The following is a 24,619-nucleotide window of genomic DNA, read 5'->3' on the forward strand; positions in this document are numbered from 1 at the left end:
TTTAAATTCTCAGGTCAATAGAATGAAAATTCATTACGCTGGAACAGTTTGAAAATTGTAAATTTCTCAAAAAAGAAATTTTGAGAAAAATGACTTTTAGTACTTTTTCATTGCAAATTTTATATCTGAACAAATATTTCTTGTTTTTAATATAAATACCTATAAATATTGTCGAATGAACTAGTTTAATAATTATATACTTTAAATTTTTTTTAAAAAAATTAACAAAATATTCATCTAATTTTAAATTAATTTTAAACTAAACTAATTTTAACAGTTACCTGCAGACAAAAAAAGGTAAAAAAAGGGGCGTGGTCAAAACTGAAATGGCCATAACTTCATTAATTTTGCTCTTATTCCAGAAATTTTTTTTTAAAATGTTCAGTTAAATGCCTAAATTTCAAAAATATAAAATGTAAAATATCGATTTTTTGACAAATTTTTGCTTCTTTGAAAGTCCCTTGTCACCTTAAGAGAATATAATTTTTAAAGAAATCATAAATATTTAGAATAACTACATTAAAAATTGAAATTAGGAGAATTTCAACTATACACTATATATTTTATTTATATTTTTTATTTACATTTTAATTTTTTTTTACTTTATCTATTTTTTAATTTTTTTCACCTGCCTTTCTTTTTGAAGTAACGAGGCGGTTTCTAATTAGATAATGTTTTTTTATAAATCTTAACGATAGAATAAACGTATTGCCGTTTTATATTAACTGTGTCATTTCGGAATCCATTCTTTACATATTTGTTCATTTACTTTAGGGAACACGTTTTTCCTTTTGTTTTTTTATCAGAATTTTTGCAAGTTGCAATCGCGCATACTGGTATTTCGATAATAGTTTTAAATTCTTGTAAATTCACTGCAAAAACTGAGGAAAGTCATTATAGAAAATAACAAATGTCTTAGAATATGTCACAAAAAAAAATGCTCCAATATTAGTTAGAGCTAGCAAGGCCGAACACTCCGTTCTTGAAGTAAAAGTGCGAGCTTTGCGCCAAAGTGACGTCACTAGAGAAAATCGGAGGATTGGTGCGGCGAGAGTTTCTTCAAAGGATTGAACCAGCCCTTCTCTTCTCTTTAGTCCTGATAACAAATATTCGGCAAAAAAATCGGCCAAATACCGTATGTTCTGGACCAAAAAGCAAAATGTTTTAGATGCTTAGCAACATTGGAACCAAAATTTCAATGTCAAGAAAAATATTTTTTGGTAAAACGTACTTATAAAACAACGCTAAGAAATAAGGCCTATCAGAAAGGCTTTTAAAAATGCAGAGATATCATAAAATCAATAGATTATGTACAAAAGCGAAACAGAGTAATAAAAATCGACCGTAGTTCTCGAAATAAAATTTTAAAACTGAACATCTAAAATTTTCAATTACCATATATTCTAGAAAAAGTAAAAAAAAAAGAATTGAGAAAAAGAAGAAAAAAAACTGGAGTCTAGCAGAAATGCTCTTACAAATTGCCCCCTTGTAAAAAAACCATCGATAAAAACAATTTCAAAAAACGGAAAAACTAAATAGAAACAAAAACAAAAAACTGCTGAATATTTTGCCGATCAAAAGGGCCAAATACTCGTTGCGTCCCTAATTTTAATGCAACCTGGAAAATACACAAAGTGGCGGAAAACGTGAATTTTTAAACTGCTAACTGCTTGTAATTTTGATTCAAATTTTTTGTTGCTTAATATGAATGAAATTTTATCCTAATTTCATTCTTAGCATTGCAGTCTTTTTTTTTTCATTATGAATTCTTATAATTAATGGCCTTTAATTTTCAAGAAATATATTATAAAGTTTATCGATAAAAAAATTAGAGCACTGATGTTTTAATAAATATTACTACATTTGCCGTGAATATGCCTAAATACATGTGCGGTCCTTCGTTAATCTAACTACTGTGCAAGTGGTCCTTCACTCCTAAAGGTTGTGCACCCCTATTTTAACAAAATAAAAAAACAATTTTGGACTCTATTTTTTTTTATTTGTGATGAAAGTATTAACTCCTATTTATTTTTTAATGAAAAAATTAATAATGATCCGCTATTACAAAAGTCACAAAAAATTGGGTGTCTGAACTTTTATACCGGATTTTAACTACTAATTTGCTAATTTAACTACTTAATTGTAAATTAATAATAATTTTTTTAATTTTTTTATTTTCTGTGTCTTAGACAATAAACTGTTTTTTCTTTGTTATTGTTGTTGTGAGTATAGATTAGAACTTTGAAGTGTTAACGGACAACTTCGGTGAATCTAAGTAATACGTAAGGACTTTACAGTAATGAAAGAATGTATGAATAAAAATTTTTATCCATATATGTTGGCTCTGACTTACAGTCATACTATGAAAGAATGGTGTATTCCTTGTTTGTACTTGTATGCAAAATACTACAAATATTACTAATATAAATGGATTTGTTTATTTATAAATTTTTGCTTCCTTTATGGTTTTGAACAAAAAAATAATTTTTTTAATAGTTTTAAAATTATAAAATAAAATAATTTTTTGATTTCTATAATTCTCTTGATTTCTATAACTCTTCTTTTATTTTGGGTTAATATTCTGACATTTTTCCAAATATTGTAATTCATAAAGTGTTTTATTTTTCATAGATGGCAGCAATGAATTTTAAATAGCTAAAGTTTTACCTATTATATTGCAAATTGCCAGATAAAGTTCAATCTTTGTTATATTTTATTTTTAGGAATTCTGTTAACTGCTAGATTACTCAATTTCATTGACAGTATTTTTTTAATTTTAATCTATACAGGTTAGTTTGTATATATATATATATATATATGTAACATAAAAAGCTTCTATTAATCTTTTTACGTTAGTTTCTTTGCTATAAAACAACTCCTACTTTATTACTAATTAATTATTCTATTCCAAATTCCTTCTCACACTTTTAAAAGCCACATCCTGTTCTTAAATCTATTTTTGGCTCAACTATGCATTTAATTAAGAGCAGGACATATCTCCCTATGCTCTGTGTGGGAAAAGCTAGATTTCTTTCATAAACCAATAGTAATCCTTATCACTTCCCTTTTCCCCTCAAATATAACAAAATAGAGGGAAATTCCTTTGCTACTTTCCCTAAGATAAAAACTTAAGCACACTGTTTTTGAGTGCGATTTGGAGCTCCGCCTTTGCTAGAAAATGTCTTAAATATACTATGTGAAGTTAATAAAATATTTTTTGCCTTCCAACTGCTATCTGCGTGGCCTAACATCACTCACCATGACTGCTACCCTTTCACATATATATATATAATCTTACAGAAAATGCTTTCATTTTGCGTCCGTTGAAGTTCAATACACAGACAAAAAGGAAACCAAAACTCTTATTGCATTATTACATTCATATTTTTAACAGATATGATGTCTTAATTTTTTCGGCCATTCAAAATGATATTAGTCGTTAATTAATTTTCATTTTTTGAAAAGTTATATCAAAATTAAAAATATTTTTGATAGCTTTTTACCATATAGATATAAAATATCTAAAATTAACCTTTTCAAATTTTTAGTAAAAATCATTAATACTTTTATTTTAATTCAGCAGATTTTTCAATTAATAAATAAGAAAAAAAATTCTAAAATTTAAAATATCATGTTTTCCTTCCTTAACATTTTTTAAAACATTAAAATAAAATCCATAAATTACTTTACGAAGCCAAAATTACGGACAATCAAATATATCAATTACAAACATTTAAAATATCTCTAATATCTTTTGCAACCAAAGAAACACGAGAAAAGAAATATTCTACAGAAAAAGCAATTTAAGTTTTGTATCCGTTGAAATTCGCTACAAATACGGAAGTGAAACCAAAACTCTTATCGCAATCATATTTTTAGCAAACATGAAATTCTAACTTTTTTCGCCATTTGAAATTATATCAGTCGTCTTATCTTCCTATTTTTAAAAATATACATCAGAACTGGAAACAATGTTCTGAATTTTTGACAAATTAAAATAAATATCTAAAATAAACCTGTTTGAATTTCAAATAAAAAAGAGTCTATATTTTTATTTCAATTCAGCTGCTTCTGCTATTAACAAGGGAAAAAAATTAAAATTTCAAAAACTTTATTGTAATTACGTATTTTTTTCTTTAGCATTCTTCTTAAAATATTAAATTAAATCTATTAATTACTCACGATCTGACTTAAGTCAGAATTAAGGGAAACTATATACCAATAAAATTTTTGTTTCAATCTGAGAAACACGAAATAAAACATGGTGAGCTCTTTTTATACCATTACTTGCCAGATTTTTTTACGAGAAGAAAACAAGAAAAAAACAAATTTCTTACAGAAAAAGCATTTTAAGTTTCTGTCCGTTCGTTTAATACAAAAACGAAACCAAACGTTTTATCACATCCACATTTTTACAAAATAGAATCCTAATTTTTGTTTTTTTTTGCCATTTAAAAAAATATTAGTAGTCTTTTTGTTTTAAATCTCAAATTTTTTTTGTCTCAGCTTTCTGTTATGAAATCGTTTACGATTTAGAAGAAAGTATCATGGCTGCATATGGGCTAAACTTTTTTAAAAGAAATATGAGGTAACTTATTTTATCAATACAAGCGTCAGAGGAATTGTTTTTATTTATTTACATTAATTTATACTTTCTCTTTGTGGGCAATGTTTTCAAGTATGCATACTAAAAAACTATAAGTGAAATGAATATCCTTTCAAAGTATTGTAGCCCTTTTTGTTCGAATGTTTTGTTTCAATGTTTGTTTCAATGGTTAAAATGCAGTAAACCTCAATGTGATATCGTGGGAGACAAGACCTTTTTTTTCCCTTCATATTTATAAAATAAAAAATACTATATTTATATATTAATCTAGGATATTATACCATTATATCTGAATCACTATGCATATCCATGGGCGTGGCGAGTATCCAATGGTGTATATCCATGAATGTGTATCCATGAGAGTATATTCATGAATGAGTATCCACTGAGTATTCCCACAATTATATAACTTAGACACTTTTCGATACACTGCACAAATTATATTCTTTGAAACCTCTGACAGTTTGTTGTAATTATTCTAATTCCAAGTCACCGATGACAGCTCAATCTCAAATCACAACACTGCATAAATCGATGAACATATCTGCAAGTGGAAATGGAATTGATATCTATGCACAGATCTTACTATATCCTTTGATTTTAATAATCCTTTTCCTTTTAATTTCAATAAAAACATCAATTTGAACTATTTGAAAAGTAAATATAAAATATTCACCAATTCAAGAAATCACACGAAGTGCTCAAGATCTATTACACAAAGTTGTACACACAAAAAATATCCTTTGGTATATTTAATCATTTAAATAGCCTCTATTCAGGAGTTGAAACATTGATATAATGTTAGCACAAAGCAAACATTTTAAAACTATTTTTTCCGGTTCATAATGTAGACACAGATGCATGATGTAAAAATTGAGAGGCACTTTGCCCGTATCTTACATTATGAAACAAGAAATTTAAATTAAATAAAGTTACTGGTGTTCTTTTTCTTCATTCTTTTTGTAACTTATTTTAGTAAGCTTAGCGAACGATTGCAAAAACTCGTTGATCAAATAACATCTTAGAATTTTGACCATTTTCATACAACTACACTCAATATTTATGCATACAATTCAAGTATCAATATTCGTAATTTTCTTAACCTATTAATGCAGCTAATGTTAAGCATACGCTGTTTCGCCTCCTCAAGAATGTACACGTAGAGAGGAGTAGTGACGAGTAAGCATGCGCAATTGGCATTATTACGTCACCTGCAACTTACTTACTCAATCGATTTATACGCTCAGTGTTTCTAGTTTCTGTGGGAATAAGTTATTGACGAATGTCTGTCTACATGTTTCTACATAAATCTACTAGGAGAGTAGAAAAAAAGTTTTTTTTGAAACTTTTTTAATGCATAAAATTAAGTAAATTAAGAGGAAAAAATACACTTTTCGTAATTAAAAACATTAACGTAAATGTATTTCTTCTATTATATTATAAAGTAAAGTAAAAATCTGATTAGACTTTTTTTATTTTTCATGTTGATTGAAGGAACACTGTGCGTTATCAGATTGACAAAGCAAAAATATGCCCGACAAAAAAAGTATTTTAAACTCTTTGGAATTATTTTTAGTTTCAAAGGATATCTTTTACTTACATTTAAATCATTATGGAAATGGCTATCATAAATTACTAAAAAGATTATCATCATCAACTAGGATATTTTTTATTTTTACTCATTGTAACAACTTCGAAGCAAATAGTTATTCCTCATAACGTTTGTTTCTGTTTTTTTCTCTTTGTTCTTAAACTTATATTTTTTATAATTCAGAGGAAATATACGCATATACCTGCCTCCTTTTAATCCTGTTAGAATCTTCGGAAAAAGACAAAATTTTATATATTCATGCTGGCCACATAAATGGCTCAATTCCTTTAAGCAAAACAATAAATAAATAGCACGTACGCAAAAACAGTATTAAACAAAATATTTTCTTAAATGGATGATGGTTAGTTTGCTTTTAATTAAATTCATGAACTTCACATAAATCACTTGTTATTTTTTTCACTTTCATTCCTTTATATAGTGGGATTTTTTTTTTAAAGAATGTCGACTGAAAATGAAAAATAATGTATATTTTTTGAAGTAAATTATGATTAAATTTAAATAGTTTAACTGTTATATCTTTTTTTTGCTCGTAAATTTATTTCCAACTTGAACAAATGTATATTTTTATGCTTGGCATTAATTATAATCCTATAAAAATAATAGAAATATTAATACATTATAATAAGTTATTGTTTATACATACTACTTAAAAGAATTTTGTTAAATTAACAATACAGATTTGTTTTCATCATTGTTTCAGGTATAAATTATCATAGAACGGAATTAGAGAAAAAAAATGAAGTAAATAGAAATTAACAAAAATTATGAAAGAGTATGAAAAGTACTAGCAGTTTTCTTTCAGTATTGTTAGGTTATAAAATTATAAAATTAATAATAAAATTTCAGAATTAATTTGTAAATTATAAAATTAATGAATATTATGAAAATATATCGTAATTTAAGTACAGTTAATTTTTTTTTTCAAGTTAAATTCTCTATAGGATTCTATAAGAGTTTCGAGTGGTTTTACAAAAGAGGCTAAGTGAAATATTCTTTATGAAATACTTGTTTAATTTAAAATTAGTATGAATATATTAAATTTAAAATAAAATTGATCTTGTTGCAGTTTGTATCTTTCAGAGAGCAGCACTATTATTTTTAAAAATGAGTTATGGCTTAAAATAAAATATCGGTTAATAAATAAAATCTTGACTAAATATATAATTAAATATCAATTTTTTTCCTTTCTAATTTCGTCTATATTTCTTTTTTCCTTTTTAAAAAAAAATCTAGGCACTTTGACTTAGAAGAGAAAACATTTGAGTGTTATTGACAACATATAAAAAGCTTCTTAAACACAAATTTGAAGAATATTATAATTACCTTTTAAATGCTTAAGTAATTTTAAATATGAAATGTGGCTGCAATGGTGAAATATTAAAAAAAATTTCAACTTTTCTAGGAATTTTAGAAATATTCCGAAATTGGTATACTGAAATACTTTAATAATGCAGGACATTTTTGATGAAAAAGAATTACTTTATTGAACCCCGTTAATGGAAATGATCAAAATTGTCGAATATTCTGGAAATTAAACAATGTATGAAATTTCAAGAGTAGAGACAATTTGATTCGTTAACAATTCTTTGGTTCCTCCATTTCTAATTTATGGCGCTTCAGTCAACTGTAGACCTTTGACCATTCCAAAATTTTTTTTGTTCTTGGCCTTAGATTTAAACAAGTGGGTATTTTTTATTATAATATCTTCCGTTAGATGCTATACAGCCATCTTCTTTGGGTCTGCCTCAGAGTCTTGGTGTCAATGGACCGAGAAAAATCATTAAAAACTGCTTTCTAGTTCTAAATTAAATATAAACTTAAACAGAAATGAGAGAAATTTACGTTTATTTTATTTTATTTCTTTATTTTTAATTGTTTATTTCTTAAGAATTTTTAAACAGTGCAAAATCCAACATTGAATATGTCAGATGCATAGTTAAAAATATTACCGTATCCGACTGTTATGAATAAACTAAATAAAGCTTAAAACCGATTTTATGATGTAGATTTAAAAGAAATAGGAGAAGATGAATACCTCACCATGTGAATCCATGAATGAAGCATCAATAAATAAACAAAATCAGTTATTAATAATATGTTGTTGTGAAATGAAGTGCAGTGAGGAAAGTGTTGGCGAGGCGCGCCTCTGCGCTTGGCGTCAGATTTTGTCATTCAATGTTATGATTCCGTCGGAGAAGCAGCTCTGACCAAGGAGCGCTGTTTGTTTTGTTGAATAAATGTTCGTTTTGTATTTAGAAGGCCTATGTGTCACTTTTATTTCCAATGCACCCAGCATCTGGTAGATGCAGCCCATGAACGATCTGGAATTTCTCCTTCAGTTTTTAACAAAAATGGTACCCTCGGCGGGACACGGGTGCTTTTTGGAATGGATTTCGAAATGAAATAAGATTAGGACTGAATTAAAATTGATTTTTGTTATGATCTTGACTTTCGATTTGATTAGAATTTTGAACTGATTTTTCTTATGATCTTGAATTTCGATTTGATAGAAATTTGATTTGAATTTTGAACTGATTTTTCCTGATTGATTTTTTGAACTGATTGATCTTGAATTTCGATTTTGATGAATTTTGAACTTACGTTACTGAAAATTTGATTTGTGAACTTTCAAACTGTGAATCTGAACTAGTTTGGATTTCGAATTGAAAATGGAATTAAATGCTTTGAAAACACAACGAAAAGGACTGCGAATTGCCTTCACTCACACCGTGAAGAAAATCGAAACGGAATTAGACAAAGAAGTAAGAGATTTAAAGGCTCTATCGATTTTAAAGGTTCAACTTAATGATAAGTTCCAAAGACTTGAAGTTTGTCAAAATGCTATATCAGAGCAGCTTTTGCATAATGAAACGACAGAAAATGCATGTAATGAAGATTTTGAAGAGTCTGAGAATTACCGAGACACGTTCTTAGAACGATGTGCTCAAATAAACTCGGAAGAACAACTTTCTGTGCTGCCGACTGACAAGGAAACGAGAAAATTTAAACTCCCAAAAATAGAACTGAAAAAATTCTCAGGTGAAGCTAAAGATTACCTTACATTTTGGAGTCAGTTCCAGAAAATTCATGATGTAAAATATATATTGCAGACGAAGATAAAATGCATTACTTGCTGCAATCTATGGAACCGAAATCGAAAGCTGAACGTCTGATCCTTAGTTTTCCTGCAACGGCAGCTAATTATTCTAAAGCTATCGAACAACTGAAAGAGCGTTTTGGACGAGCGGATTTGCTGGTACAAATATATGTACGTGATTTGTTAAATTTAGTTATGAAGAACGCAGCAACCGGAAGAGCAAAAACTGATTTACCCTCCCTCTATGACGAACTGGAAGGCAAGCTGAGGTCCTTAGCTTGGGAAGAACCCAAGAAAAATATGGGGATTTTTTGACGCCGTTGATAGAAAGTTGCCTACCAGAAGAAGTATTGGTGGCGTGGGAGAGGAGTCGTAACCACGACTCCACTGAAAAAGGAGACCGATCTTTGGAACAGTTGATGAATTTCCTTCGGCAAGAAGTGAAAGGCGAAGAGATGGTCTTGCTAGCAAGAACTGGTTTGCTCCCCACCCGAGTCACCATAATAAAAACCCTCGAATAGAGCAAGTATGATTAGTCGATTCGGCTACCGCGGCATCCCTAGTAAACAGCAGCATCGCTAGTAATGCAGGTAAGCGAAATTGTGTTTTACCACGTTTATATAAACTTGCCTTCGTGTATGTCTGTCCGGGTGGAATTTTGTAATCGATTTTAAACTAACTTCCCGACTAGCTACAAACTTCAAATTTGGCACATAGTTCAGAATTGGATGACAATGCATGAAAATGAAGAGAAAAAAGACATACAAAGTAAAATAAATTTAAAATTTAAAAAAGAAAATATTTTCGAGATTGTCTTTTGTTGTCGATTCCATTATTTCAAATTAGTATTACATGTCAGGTGAAAAGATTTTTATTGTCGGAGTATTTTTATTGGCTGAAAAATCACGTGGTAGGATCCAGTTTTTCCTCATTCATTTCCAGATTGTTTTGGTTGTCATCAGCATAAAACTAATGAAAGTCGTAAAGGTATTGTTATTATTTTAGTAGTGGTCTTTACTACTCTTGACTAAAAAAAATAATCTAAATAAAAATATATATTTTTAAAAACCACGTATTTTGTAGTGAAGAATAATAATTGAAAAGTAGTAATTTTTAAGAAATATAAAATAAAAATTAAAAATTAAAAAAATTATTATTTAAAATAAAAAATATCAAAATAAAAAAAATTCAAAATAAAAAATAATATTTTTAAAAACCACGTTTTTGTATAATAATTAAAAAAAATTGAAAAGCGAAAAACGTGGGGCGCATGAAATACATAACTGTACATATACACATACATATATACATACATATATACATTTTCTTACTCATACTCATACACATGCACAGCCACATACATATGCATATACACAAGCATATTCCACATCCACATTCAGATACAATTACAAATACACACACTAATATAACATTACTGTTATGTATTTCATGCGCCCCACGTTTTTCGTTTTTCAATATTTTTTTTTAATTATTATTCTCCACTACAAAAACGTGGTTTTTAAAAATATTATTTTTTATTTTGAATTTTTTCTGTGATAAATCCCATCCCAATGAAAAATGTTTTTCCTCGAAGAAAATGTCATTAATCGAGAAGCAACAAATATTACTAAAAAAGGTTGCTTGTTTTTCATGTTTGAAAAAAGCTAATCATATAAGTAAATTTTGTGATGAAAAAAATAATTTAAAATGTTCTAATTGTAAATATAATCATTTTGATATAATGTGTTCCAAATTAAAAAATAATGACCAAAAAAGTATTTCTAAAGAAAGTTCTCTTTCTAATAGCAGCCAAAGCGAAACTGTATATTTGCAAACTCTTTGCGTTTTAATTCGATGTCAAGGACGCGAGAAAATTATTCGATGCGCAATTGACACTGGTAGCCAAAGCAGTTACGTTATCGAAAATATTATACGTCTACTTAAGGCGTGGCCTCTTCGAAAGGAGACAGTGATCCATGCACTGTTCGGGGGGAATGAATCGAAACCAAAACAACATGAAATATTTTCAATTGAAGTGGGTAATTTGAGGCGAACTTTTGTTTGTTGTTTTGAAGTTCTCTCGGAGGAAATGATTTGCGGTTTTATTCCAAAAATCGAGGATAGAGAGATATTCAATGAATTAAAAGAAAAGAAAATAGATTTTTCAGATTCTTTCATAAAAGAATCAAAGATTGATCTTTTAATCGGATCAGATGTTATAGGAAAATTATTAACCGGAAATTCAGTGGAATTACAGTCGGGTTTGACAGCTATCGAAACTAAATCGGGATGGACGGTTTTTGGGAAACGAAACTCGGGGGAAAGGAATATTTTAAAGACTTTGTCAATGCATTCTATAAAAGTGCCTGTAAATAAATTATGGGAGCTTGAAACTTTAGGAATATCTGATCCAAACCAAACTGAGAAGAAGGAAACCGAACTCGATTTAAATGATTTTAATAAAAACTTGAAAATTCTCCCCGATGGGAGGTATGAAGTCGAATTACCTTGGAAATATAACTCGGCCAATTTACCCACTAATAAGGAATTAGTTTGGAAGAGACATGAAAGAATGATAAATAGATTGAGTTGCGGGGAATTTTTTACTGATTATCAGAAGGTGTTTGAGGAGTGGGAAAATTTGAACATTATCGAGCGCGTTCCCGATTTTGAATTGAGAAAAGAATGTCACTATTTATACCATAGACCAGTAATTAAACTCGAGAGTCTTACTACTAAAGTTCGTCCCGTGTTCGATGCTTCTGCTGCTGAGAAAGGAAAACCTTCTTTAAATGAATGTTTACTAAAGGGAATTAATCTCATTGAATTAATACCTGATATTATTGATAGATTTAGAATGTATCCAATAGGAATAAGTGGTGATATAGAAAAGGCATTTTTAATGTTATCAATTGCACCTAAGGACAGAGACTTTCTTAGGTTTTTCTTCCCGTCTAATGACGGACCACAGATTTATAGACACTGTAGGGTTGTGTTTGGGATTTCTGCCAGCCCTTTTTTACTAAATGCTTCTATAATGCATCTTTTGGAAAATTCTTCTCCTCAGTATAGTGATGTAGCTCAAAAACTGAAAAGTGCATTCTATGTAGATAACTGTATTTCTGGTGTTTTTCATAAAGATGAACAAGATTGTTTTATTGAACATGCTAAACTTATTATGTCAAACGGATGTTTTAACTTGCGTAGTTTTGAAAGTAATGTGGCTGGTAAGAATGTTGATAAACATTCAGGGGATACTTCCGTTTTGGGGATAATTTGGAATTTGGACAATGACACGCTAAGATGTTGTACGGATATTGACGCAGAAACATGCGATACGAAAATTACAAAAAGATTAATTTTGGGCATCGTACAGACTATTTTTGATCCCATTGGTTTGTTGACGCCAGCTACATTGCTTCCGAAACTCTTATTACAAGAATTGTGGAAGTTAAAAATTGGTTGGGACGATGAATTACCTACGAATGATGTAAATACATTTTCAAAATGGTTTAAAGAATTATATATTTTAAAATATGTAATATTGTCTCGATATATATTAATGAATGATACGTCTGAACTACATGTTTTTGTGGATGCTTCCAAGGGGGCCTATGCAGCGTGCGTCTTTGTAAGTGCGTCTGAATTCAGAAGTTAAAATAAATTTAGTTCGAGCGAAGTCTAGAGTAGCGCCCATAAAACCTCTAAGCATTCCTCGCTTAGAATTAATGGCTTGTTGTATCCGTTCTAGACTTGCGAAATCTATTATTGAGGCTCTCAATTTGCCAGGCTCAAAAGTTACATTTTGGGCGGATTCCACTACTGCTCTTTGGTGGATAAAAGAACAGGGAAATTGGTCTGTTTTTGTAGAAAATAGAATTAAAGAAATTCGAGAATTGACGCGAGGTCAGATATGGAAACATGTTTCGGGAAAAATGAATATTGCCGATTTGTTATCGCGTGGGTGTTCCGCGAAGCAAATGCTTCGTTCTCGTTGGTGGGAAGGCCCTTTGTGGTTAAGGGAAAGACCTGAGAACTGGCCCATTGGAGACAAACTCTGTTCATCTGCAGAAATAGAGTTAGAAAGAAAGAAAACGAAAATAATAAATATTGATCTTTCGAAAGACGCACCCCCTTGGCATCGAAATATTTTTTCCAGTTATGATAAAATGATAAGAGTAATGGCATGGGTATCTAGATTTATAAAAAACTGTAAAGGTGTAACAATTAAGACCTCTGAACTTTTGCCGTCTGAAATTAAAAATTCTGAGAAAAATTTAATTCGTCTAGTTCAAAGCTATTATTTGTCTAATATTAGATCTTCAAATTTTATTGAGACGGTCATTGACGATGAGAGTAAAAACGAAAATACTTCACCGAGATGATAATAAATCCTTCCTGTACCCTATACTCTTACCAGAAAAATGTGAATTTTCCGAGCTACTAATTAGAAATGTACATAACAAAAATTGTCATGCGGGGATTCAAATGATGCAATGCTTGTTAAGAGAAAGATTTTGGATAATTGGGCTAGGAAAGCTATTAAAAATGTCTTATTCAATTGTATTACTTGCAAACGTTTGAAAGTTTTTCTTTAGATTGATTGGTAACAATAGCTAACTGCCAAACAATAGGAAGTCGTCTAGCAATGTTTTGGATTTTCTGGTCAAATATACTTCTCTGGAAAATTTTTTGAATTTGTTATTATCTCTGCAACACCTTGTTTCTTTGAAAAAATTATGAGGTGAGTGTTTGTATTTATATGTTTGAAGTAGAATTAATTGCAAGTAATAGTTTTATTTTTCTCGCAGTGAAAAATAGAATTCAAAATATAGTTATTGAAGTTGCGTTTTATTTTTTTTAAAGTACTCTCTTAAAAGGAAAGAGTTATTTCCCGTACTCAAAAAAGAGATAAATTTTTTTAACTCAACTTGAGTGAAATACATTGTTATTTGAGCGAAATTCTTGCTTTGCGTTTACTCAAACTTGAGTGGTATTTATTAAGCAATATTTGAGTGCTTTTAGCTCAAACTTGAGTGATTTATTTAATATTTTGAATTAAGAAGAACTAAAACAACTTTTAGTTCACAGCGGTATTTCTGAAGAAGACGCTGTTTTACTTTTTAGTAAGTAGATATACCTTGTTGCTTTTATTTTGAAAATACTTTTATTTTGAATGTGTTATTTACACATTCCATTTAAATTAGCTGTTTTTCAGCGTTTTTTAATAAAATACTTTTCATTTAAATTATTTGTCAAAAAAATTTATTAAAATTGAAAGTGTTAAATGTGGATGATTATGGAATAATTAAAAAATCTGATTCCATATTAAAATCTTTGTCAAAGCATGTGGGAATGTATTATATCTGATAAGAGCTTCAGAATTTTTTCAGATTTCATATTAAAGTTTTAACACTTTATTTTAATATAATAAATTTATATCCATGTTTTGGTTTTTTTGATGTATAATTTTGGTACAAAACATTTCTGGATAATTAATTTCATATCATTCTATACTTCTTTTATGAGAGATATTTACGAAATTATTGTTCATACAGTCTATAATTGCTGTTACTTAAATTGCTTTCTATTAATAAAGTTGACTGTCTTCAATTTATGAAAGTTCACCTTTGCAACATCCATTCATTCAAATCAGAATCTTCAGATGTTCAATGCATTTTATTATAAATATACCATTCAAAGAAAAAGTGTAAAATATTATATTTAAAAAATTAAGCAATATTTTCAATTTTTCTGCTTTTATCCTGTTTTTAGCTTTTATTTAATTGGAATTCAAAATTAATACTATCTTCGTATTTCATAAAGTATTTATCACATTATACAAACTATTTTTCCATTGTGCTAGCATAAAAGTTCTTGCCACTTTTCTTCAAGTTCAATTTTCGAGGCAAAATTGAAAATGCAGAATTAATATTTAAATAAAAGTACAATGCTACAGTATTTGAAAATGCAAATAAGTTAGAATTTTGCAATAGTTATAGATTAATAGTAAAAAAATAGGAGCTGAATTAATAATAATATTTATTATGAGGAATAGTTCAATTTGAATTTATATACCTATATCCCAACAGAAAATAAACTGTAGTTTTTCTACAGAACTGAAGTAATTTCGTAGTTTTTCTAGAGTTAACTGCCAATTTTCTGTTGGGCAATCTTAACTGTAAAAACACTGCAGTTATTTTGCAGTTAATGCGAAGTAATTTCTCAGTAATTTATTTCGAAAAAACCTTTAACTGCAGTTACTTTGCATTGTTGTAAAATTGAAAGAGTTTGATGTCTTCGATCTTGTTTTCCTGATTGGTATATTAAATTTTTATAATGTTTTTTCTTTTATTTTCTTTTTGATTATATATTAATTTCTTACAATTAGGTAAAAATTCTAAACATATATATTGATAACGGAAATAACGTACATTATCTATATTCATAATAGTTAAAATTCATAAAATACATACTTGATTTAATTGTATTTATTTATAATTCAGAAGCGATACAATTTAATTAGTTCAAAATATGCCTAAAACTAGGTATTTGAATATTTCTGTATTTTAGTAATTTTATTAAAAATGTCGTTTTTATTAATTTTTATTATTTATTTCTTTTTGACTTAAGAAAACTATGTTTGAGCAAAGTTTATGGTAAAAACAATATTAAAGTAAAGTCAAGTAGTTAATGTTAATTAGTTAATTTTTTTATTCGAATTCGTACTAAGCTAGGATTATTGCAGAACAAAAATTATACTTATTTTTTTCTAATCAAAACAAATATATAGTTTGGATTTTGAACAAATTTATATCAAAAGAGTTTGCAAAATTGAGTTTGAAAAAGGGTATTTAATCCAGATTTTTTAGCTTCAAACGTCTTCTTCAAAAATTTATTAATTTCACTTAAGTTTCAGAAATTTGTCTTAAAAAAATTTAGGCAATTTAAAACAATATACCTTTTTTATTGCTTGAAAATAAAACTTTATAAATGAAACGAATAAATTTGTTCGAAAAAAAATAATTCATAGTATTGAACCTAAATGAACATAATATTTATAAAACTGCTTACTTGAAAAATTCGTTTAGAGCTCCTTACTTTTAAAAATGAAACTTAAAAGAAAAATGACGAAACTTAGGGGAAAGAAAAAAAAAACTACAGTGATTAGGAATTTTTCATAAATAAAACTCGAAAGAAATAATTCATTTAATTGTTGTTTTACCGTATATAATCAGAACAATTGGATAATCATAAAATACTGCTATTAAAACTGTTAACTCTGAAAAGAAATTTTAACTGTGTTTTCACCTTATTTGATTTAACAAATAAAAACTTTATCCTCGCCAACAAGACCCAGCTCATGAAAGTAATTAGTTCTTTGTAGCAGTCTTGACGCAGGACAGTAGCCGAGAGGGTTAATCGGTCAATCTCACGACAGACGGGAAGAGAGTTCGTATCCCTGGATACACAGTGTCGATATGCTCACAGCGAAAACATTCACAAGTACTACACTATCTAATTCGATATTTAAATTCAACAAACGTTATTATAAGTATCCTATCTAAGGCTTTCTTTCAAAAGGAATTTTTTTAAACAAAAATTATAGTATTTTCTATCGCTTACGATAGATGGCACCACTAAATACAAATATTTTGTAAAATACTGAAAATCGCTCAAACACGAGTTAAAATCATTCAAGTTTGAGTGAAAACGATCCACTCAGGTAATAATGAAAATCACTCAAACTCGAGTGAAAATAATTCAAGTTTGAGTGAAATTTTTTTCACTCAAATTGAGCTATTTCCATATAACTCTTTCACTTGAATGATTTTAACTCAAGATGAGAAGGCCGGTTTTATCTAGATGAAAGAGTTAAATAGCACTCAAGTTGAGTTATTTTCATTCGTTCATTTTAAGAGAGTATCATAGCATAATAAAGTACTGAGATAAGGGGGTGTTTATTCACTGGATCACCAAACGATGAAAAACCAGTTTACTGTGTTTTTCTTCTAAGTTAATGGAAATAAAAGATAAACTTTAATTTTCTTGTACCATTAGTGATGTTCCGCATCAAAAGTATGCTAAAAATACGAAAAACAACTTCTATCCAGTGAGGGAACAGGCATGTTCCTTTACTGCGCATAGGTTTCCCTGTGAATGAACAGTATGTGTTAATATGCTGACACTTTAATTTTCAGTTCATGATTACAAAAAAAAGTTAACATTTTCCAAGTATTTATTTGTTATAATTTCAAGAGTAGGCTTGTTTTTAAATATTTGTATGGCTTATAAATTCATAAAGAGAATTAAAAAATAACCAAAATTAAGTGTTCCTTTACTGGGTGTTCATTCACTGGTAAGAACTGTTCCTTCACTTGGTTTTCTTACTACTTGTTATTTGAACCTCCATAACTTTAAAACAGTATTATGTAAGCTCTCTACAATTTTTATACATTATTTGCAATTAATAACAAATATGTCGACACTGTCATTTAACTAAAATTATGAATTTTGAAATTAATATGATTTTTTAAAAGGCAAGCGAAGCTTAAGTGTTCCTTCACTGGTTAGTTTACCTCAACTCAAAATAGTTCCGCAAAAGCGATGAGCCATTGTAACACTTCTATCGTGGCGCTAGTAGTATGAGGAGGAGGAGTTATGAGGAATTTTTCCATGAGAGATTCTTTATGCTAATTTATTTCATTTGAAAAATGAGTAATAATATTTAAGTTGAACTCCTTTAGATTTTTACCAGTATAGTGCCTTTTTCTGAAAATTCCAAATCAGGTTTCATTTCTTTTAAACAATTAAAGGGAGTTGAAATCAACTAAAATTGTGCATACTGAGCTAGAGGGCAGGGGTTCGAATCCAGAAAGCTTCACTGAAACACTTTTTTCTTACTTTCCTTTTTATCTAATTTCAAACTTCTTATTCATGCATAAATACTATTTTAAATTTATTTATTTATATATTTAAATACATTTATACACAATTTATCACATGTATATTAATGAATTATGCATAAATGTAACTACATAAAAATATTTTGTATTATGTATTTAAATTTATTTATTTATGTATTACATGTTTTAGTAAATAAATATTTTGTAATACAAAAATCTAAATATTTAAATTTTTTATAAAATACTGGCTGAATACCCGTTCTTTGCACGGGGTGAATAAAAAAGTAAGCAAAGAATCAATAAATCTATACTGAGAAACATTACGAAATTATGCTCAGAACTGAAAAGCATATTACCGATGGAATCAAAGAGATTGATGAAAGAACAAGGTAACTCTCAACTGTGTAGTAAATTCCATTCAATTATGACGACTCCTTCATGGTGTTGCAATTTTCACAAACAGGAGAAGAGACTCCTGCAAGTCTCACCTCTTGTAGAATAATTCCTTATATATATATATAAGGGTCGATATGCTCACAGNAAAATTGAAAAATATTGCTTTCTGCTATTTTTTCCAAATTTTCTATGAAGTCATTCTGTTATTTAGTAAATGTTCTTTTCAGATATATATATATATATATATATATATCAAGATTCATCTAGTACAACTATCTAAAACTAGTAAGAAAAATAGCAAAACCTGTAGCTACTTTTATCACAATCTCCTTAGCTTGTTTTGATAAAGCGGCATTGGTTTTAGCTTCCAGGTAAATATGAAAAAACTGGAGAAATCGGATTCTATTAAGGGAGATATTTTACCTTTAAACTCCTTGAACATTTTATTAATTAATTATATGGTTCACTCTGTTTTGATAGATATTTTTGTGTCTATAAAAGTTTAAGAAAACTTTTCCAATATTATCTATTGTTTCTGGCATTTAAGCGAATTATCTTTAGTTTACTTTTCTTACTCATCATACTGCGTAATTTCAGCTTTTCGAATGAACGGCATGATAAAAAAAGATCGAGTTATATGATGTTGGAGAAACGCAGTCAAAGTGTCCGCTGACCGTATTTCTAGATATATTCCGGTGATCCCATTCCTTTTACTGATCGGTGACTTTCGAGTTTTGTTTAATTTTGTAACGAAAAGGGTTTATGTCCTTCTAACACTTACTATTAACATTTACTATTAACACTCGGACTATTTTCTTTAATCATACCTTCCAGATCAACATTCTTATTTTTTTATGTGATTCATTTTTTTCCGAAAAAGTATCACGCATGAGCTGGAAAGAATTATATAATAAAAGAATAAAAGGGTAGGGTGAGTTTTCTTTTCTTTTCACTCATGTTCATTCGGAGTATTATTCATGGTATCATTTTCTAAATATGAATTGAGAGCAGATGAATTTGGGAGAAATAAAAATTGAACAAAAGGACTAAACACACACACACACACACAGAGAGAGAGACAGAGAGAGAGAGAAAGCAATTGCAAGAGGGGAAAATTTCTCCTTGTTACCGTGACTACCAGAGGCTTTGAAGCTCTTGCTCTTCTCAATGGAGCGAAAGACCAGGAGCGCTCCTGGTTGCCATCGCTGTCCGAAATAAAAGAGAAATTGTAAGGCAACTTTTCCTATTTTTATTTATTCCTATCTTTCCCCTATATATACAATTATTTACAAGTTAAGTATTAAAAATAGAAAGAGATAAGTTAAAAATAAAGGTTAAAATTTCGAAGTGGACAAAGGAAAAATATATAATTTTTAAAATACTAAACAAAATCAATGAATAAAATTGCATTTGAAAAATTATTTAAAAAAATTGAAGCTTAAAAATCTGGAAGACAAAATAGGCAATGTGGTATTGATAGGACATATGAATACTTGTTTATAACATAAACATATTTTATAACGTTTTATTTTGGTAAATTTTAATACATAAGTTAAACATTTGACTATCAATATTATTACGTTAATTTAATTAAACCAATTATCCTCTTCTCCTGGGAATAACTTTGTGCTCGCTTGTGTTGAAGTATCCTCCTATCACCTGTTTAAGAATGCTATAATTTAGATGTCAGCAACCTCCACCAAAAATGTTACCAACTCTCTGACCCTCAAGTGATTTAATCCTTTGTCGGTTAAAAACCGAAAGTTCTTGAGCATTCTTTTATGGTATTATATATATTATTATATACATTGAGAAAAATAAAATTTTGTAAGACAAGAAATTTTTAGAAAGCTTAAAACGAGAAAGCAAAACCCTAATTTAAGAAAATTAGTTGTAAAATTTCACAAGAAATAAAATTAAACTGCTATATAAAAAATCAATAAAAAGAAGCAAGGGTTTAGAAAAATTGAAAAATTAGATGAAATAAAACAGTAAATTGTTACGTTACTTTAAGTGTACATGTGACGATGATTTTTTCAGATTTGCCAGACGTGAATGTAAAGAAGCAAAAATAATTTGAAATGAAGGATCTTGCCAAAGAAAAATGGGAAGAAATAAAGCTAGATAAAACACAGACGCCGAGAGAGAAAAAAAGATTAAAACAGAACAAAAAAAAAAACATATTGGTCGAGAGTCAAATTGGGTTTAAATGCATTTTTACGTGTTGTGGTGAATGGCGGAGGAACTAATGTCGTAAACAAAGGAATCAGCGTTCAAATGAATAAAGCAAGTTTCCAGGAAATCAAGATTAGCTGATGTAACCCCAGTAACACAAATGCTCCCCATATAAAACCTGTCCTTGAATCTTGTTTTATTCATTTACATTTAAAACGTTTTGCCAAATAGTGTTTAAAGTAACATTTTAGTGCGTTATTTGTTTTATATTTTAAAGATGTTTTCAATAGGAAAACCTTTGCTGTGAGTTATATCAGATCTTCCGATTTGCAGCCAACGGCCAAAAACTGCCCCACCAATTTTTAAAATCTGGACCACGGAAGCTTCACACTTCATGTATTTTATATCATTCACAGAACAGTAGACCCAATTTTGGGTTTACGAGTACTAATGTTCAACTCCGTAGCCTTGTAATTTTGAATCAATTCAGAAGACAAGGATACTCCTGGATCAGTACCCCCAGAGGTATTTATTTGTTATGGGAGCATGGAGGACTTTGAGACAAAATTACAGGGCTTCGGAGTTGAACGTTAATAGTCGTAAACCCAAAATAGGGTCGGCTTTCCAGCGGCAGTTATAAAATAAAAAAAAATTTAGATTTACTTACTAAAATAATGCATAAAAAATAATAAATATACATATTTTTAATTACTAAAGAGGAGCTAAATTTATTAAGAAATATTTCTTTAAACAATCTATAATTTTTTTCTAAGAAGATTGTTAAATAAGGAAAAAAATAGTAAAACCAATTGCAGAATAAAAGTTTGCGTGCAGAAATATGCAGAATATGAATTCGTAATTTAATGTTTATTTTGTAGAGCATTAGCTTAATAATGTTTATTTGAATGAATCTTATAGCGGATTACGAGAATGGAAAGATGAAAGAGAAGCCACCGGAAGGAGAAATGAATGAGAGAAGATGGAAAGATGAAAGGAAGGGGAGGAGCACTGAGACTTGATGTGAGAGGAGAAAATAAAAGAACAAAAGAAAAAAGGCGAGAAATAGCTAAACTTTGCAAGATTCCGAATATGGTCTAAAATGCGCAGTGAAACTTTTTTTGAGAAAAGTTTGAAAAGCGCGTTCACTCATGTCGTTAAGAGATTGTATGTATTGTGTGAAAAGAAACATGGAGTTGTAATCTAGGTAGAGGGAACCTGTGTAATTAACGCACCCTGAAATCTTTTTGAGAGAGCAATTTAAAGGAGAATTCGAAGAAAGAGATTCGAAAGGAGAATTCGAAGAAGAGATTAAAGGAGAAAGAGATTTCGAAATGAATTCGCCAGTTGGCTCTCATACAGATCATTTTAAAATATTTTTGTGAAAGTGATTCTTTTAAGTTATTTCAAATGTGTATTCCATTTAGTAAATGATTAATTAAGATAAAAACAAATCTAAATCTGATGAGAACTGGATTTAATTAATTGAAATTGCAAATTGATAATTTACCTTTTAAATTTAATTTTACTAAACAAGATGATACTAAGGGTTTTTGAAGTTCTTTGCCAATGAAAATAACTAAGTCACAGTTAAAATGACATACACTTAAGGCAGCATTATAATTTAAGCTATCTATACCATTTTGTCTGCTTTAGAACGAAAAAATAAATTAAATATGCTTCGAATTATTAAACTTGTTTTTTTTTTTAAAAAAACATTTCATTGAGATTTTTTCCTCCCAGATAAAAATAATTATAGCCAATGAAAATTTCTGGATTTTTAAAAATTTTATGAGTCCAGATAAATGGAAGGCTGATATAATTACTTAAATATTAAAAATAAATCGATCATAAAAGTTGTTTTTAGTTTTAGCTCTACTAGTCTTCATATTGCTTCGCATCATTTTATAAAATATCAGAAAGAGGGCGAGCTAAAAATAAAGAGTTGTAAAAACAATAACATTACACATTTTTTTGGAATAGGAAGAACATTTAAAAAACATTTATTATTTAAATAAATAATTCCAAGAAACTGAAGCGGTAAGATATTGCCCGCTTAAATATCTCATTCACTTAAAAAATATATAAATATGAAAACACATTCGACATGTTACAAGCACTCAAAGATAGGAGTCCATTTTCAAGACTCGCCAGACGTGAATGAGAAGGAACAAAAATGATTTGAAATATAAAACATAAAGTTGCCAGCGAAAAATAGAAAAATAAAGGTAAGAAACAAAACTAGAAAAACCACATTAGTTAAAGGAGAAAAAAAATGAAAAACAGATGAGAAAAAAAAAAAAAAAAAAAAAAAAAAAAAAAAAAAAAAAAAAAAAAAAAACAGAAGGAGATTGGAGGAAATCAGGTTTGCATCTCACCTCTATTTTTCCTTTTTTCATTGGCAACTTAACGCTTAACATTTCAAATTTTAATTATTGTTTTTTCCTATTCTCAACTGGCAAGTCTTAAAAATGGATGTGTATTTTTAAGAGTTTGCAACAGATCAACCGTTATTTCTTATTCATATATTTTCGAAGAGAATAAAGTTTTTAATCAGGTAACATCTGTTATTTCTCAAAAATATCATTATATCTTTAAAAAAACACAAAAATTTTAATGTTTTGATTTTATATTTATGGAAAAAAGCTTGCTTAATCATTAATATTTCGGCAAGAGTTACAAAAATTAAATTCATAACTGATTTATTTATTATTACTTTATTTAAGGGATATTTTTTTCAAAAATCGATTGAATGAGATTTTACTATTTCACTTGCTCATAACTTAAATTTCATATCATATAAAATGCACTTGATACATTTCTAGTTAATTAAAAAGTTAATACCTAAATTAATTTTAAATTTAATTCATTTAAATTAATTGTTTAAATCATATTTATCTCACCACATTTCAAATTAGTTCACGCAACTACTCGTGGCAAATTATGCTTAGCAAAAGCAATGCAACAATTTTTAATTTGTCCTTTAATCGATGCAGATAAATAAATATTATTAATGCATGTATTTATTAACTTCGCTTAAATATTCAGAAAATTCTCAGTATTTAATATTAATGCATTTCTATCTTAAATACTGAAGGAATTTTTTTAAAAAATATGAATACGACATAAAATATATCGAATGACAGATTAAAGTTAACTACTAAATACAGTTTTAAAATCTTTGAAAGAAAGGAGAGGAGACAAAATATGAGAGAATAAAATGAAAGCAAGAAAAACGGTGTAAAATTAAAGCATTCAGAGCACATAAAAAACATAGTTATGAGAAAAATGACGTATAATTTTAAATTTCATTAACACTAATGGTTTTGGTTTGATAAGCAATTTAATTCTAGAAAAAATGAGCAATGCTATATACTTAGAAAGGCTGAAGGGGCCAGTTGGGCCTGTCCCAGAGTGGTGTGTGTAAATTAGATATCAAAAATTTAAAATACTGACATAATTAATTGAATAAAAATATATTATAGACTGTTCTATGGTATTTTATTTTATTGATTTGATTAACGAATTTATTCTATCTATTTGATTAACAAAAATAATTGATTAAATGGTACGTCACCAGTATACGCATACTTAAGTTTCTTAGATAATTGAGTTTTCTATACTCAAAAAATAATAAATAAAGATATGTTGAAATACTCTTAGTTTTTTAATGAAACTGGGCTACTTTATATCTTAAGAGGTTACCTTGAACCCAAAAATGCCAAATACCCCCGGCGATATGTAATGTATGTATACCTACCAAAATACATAAATATATGAGGGGCCACTCTGGCTCTTCCCGTCATTCTAGTTATAGCATTATATATATA

At 28.5% G+C, this 24,619-nt stretch overlaps 2 long non-coding RNA genes across 3 annotated transcripts in view; one reads left to right on the plus strand and one right to left on the minus strand.

The window, feature by feature from the left end:
* LOC122270973 (uncharacterized) overlaps positions 1-5,767 on the minus strand; it is a 34,585-nt gene extending 28,818 nt beyond the window's left edge. The window contains exon 1 of the long non-coding RNA XR_006226080.2: positions 4,888-5,767. This is a non-coding gene — a long non-coding RNA (uncharacterized lncRNA). The remainder of the gene's footprint in view (positions 1-4,887) is intronic.
* A 2,556-nt stretch (positions 5,768-8,323) lies between these two features.
* LOC107447431 (uncharacterized) overlaps positions 8,324-24,619 on the plus strand; it is a 92,605-nt gene continuing 76,309 nt past the window's right edge. For both annotated transcript variants that reach the window (XR_011637499.1, XR_011637498.1), the window contains exon 1: positions 8,324-9,905. This is a non-coding gene — a long non-coding RNA (uncharacterized lncRNA). The remainder of the gene's footprint in view (positions 9,906-24,619) is intronic.

Source organism: Parasteatoda tepidariorum, chromosome 1 (assembly GCF_043381705.1).
Source record: "Parasteatoda tepidariorum isolate YZ-2023 chromosome 1, CAS_Ptep_4.0, whole genome shotgun sequence".
Classification (NCBI taxonomy): domain Eukaryota; kingdom Metazoa; phylum Arthropoda; class Arachnida; order Araneae; family Theridiidae; genus Parasteatoda; species Parasteatoda tepidariorum.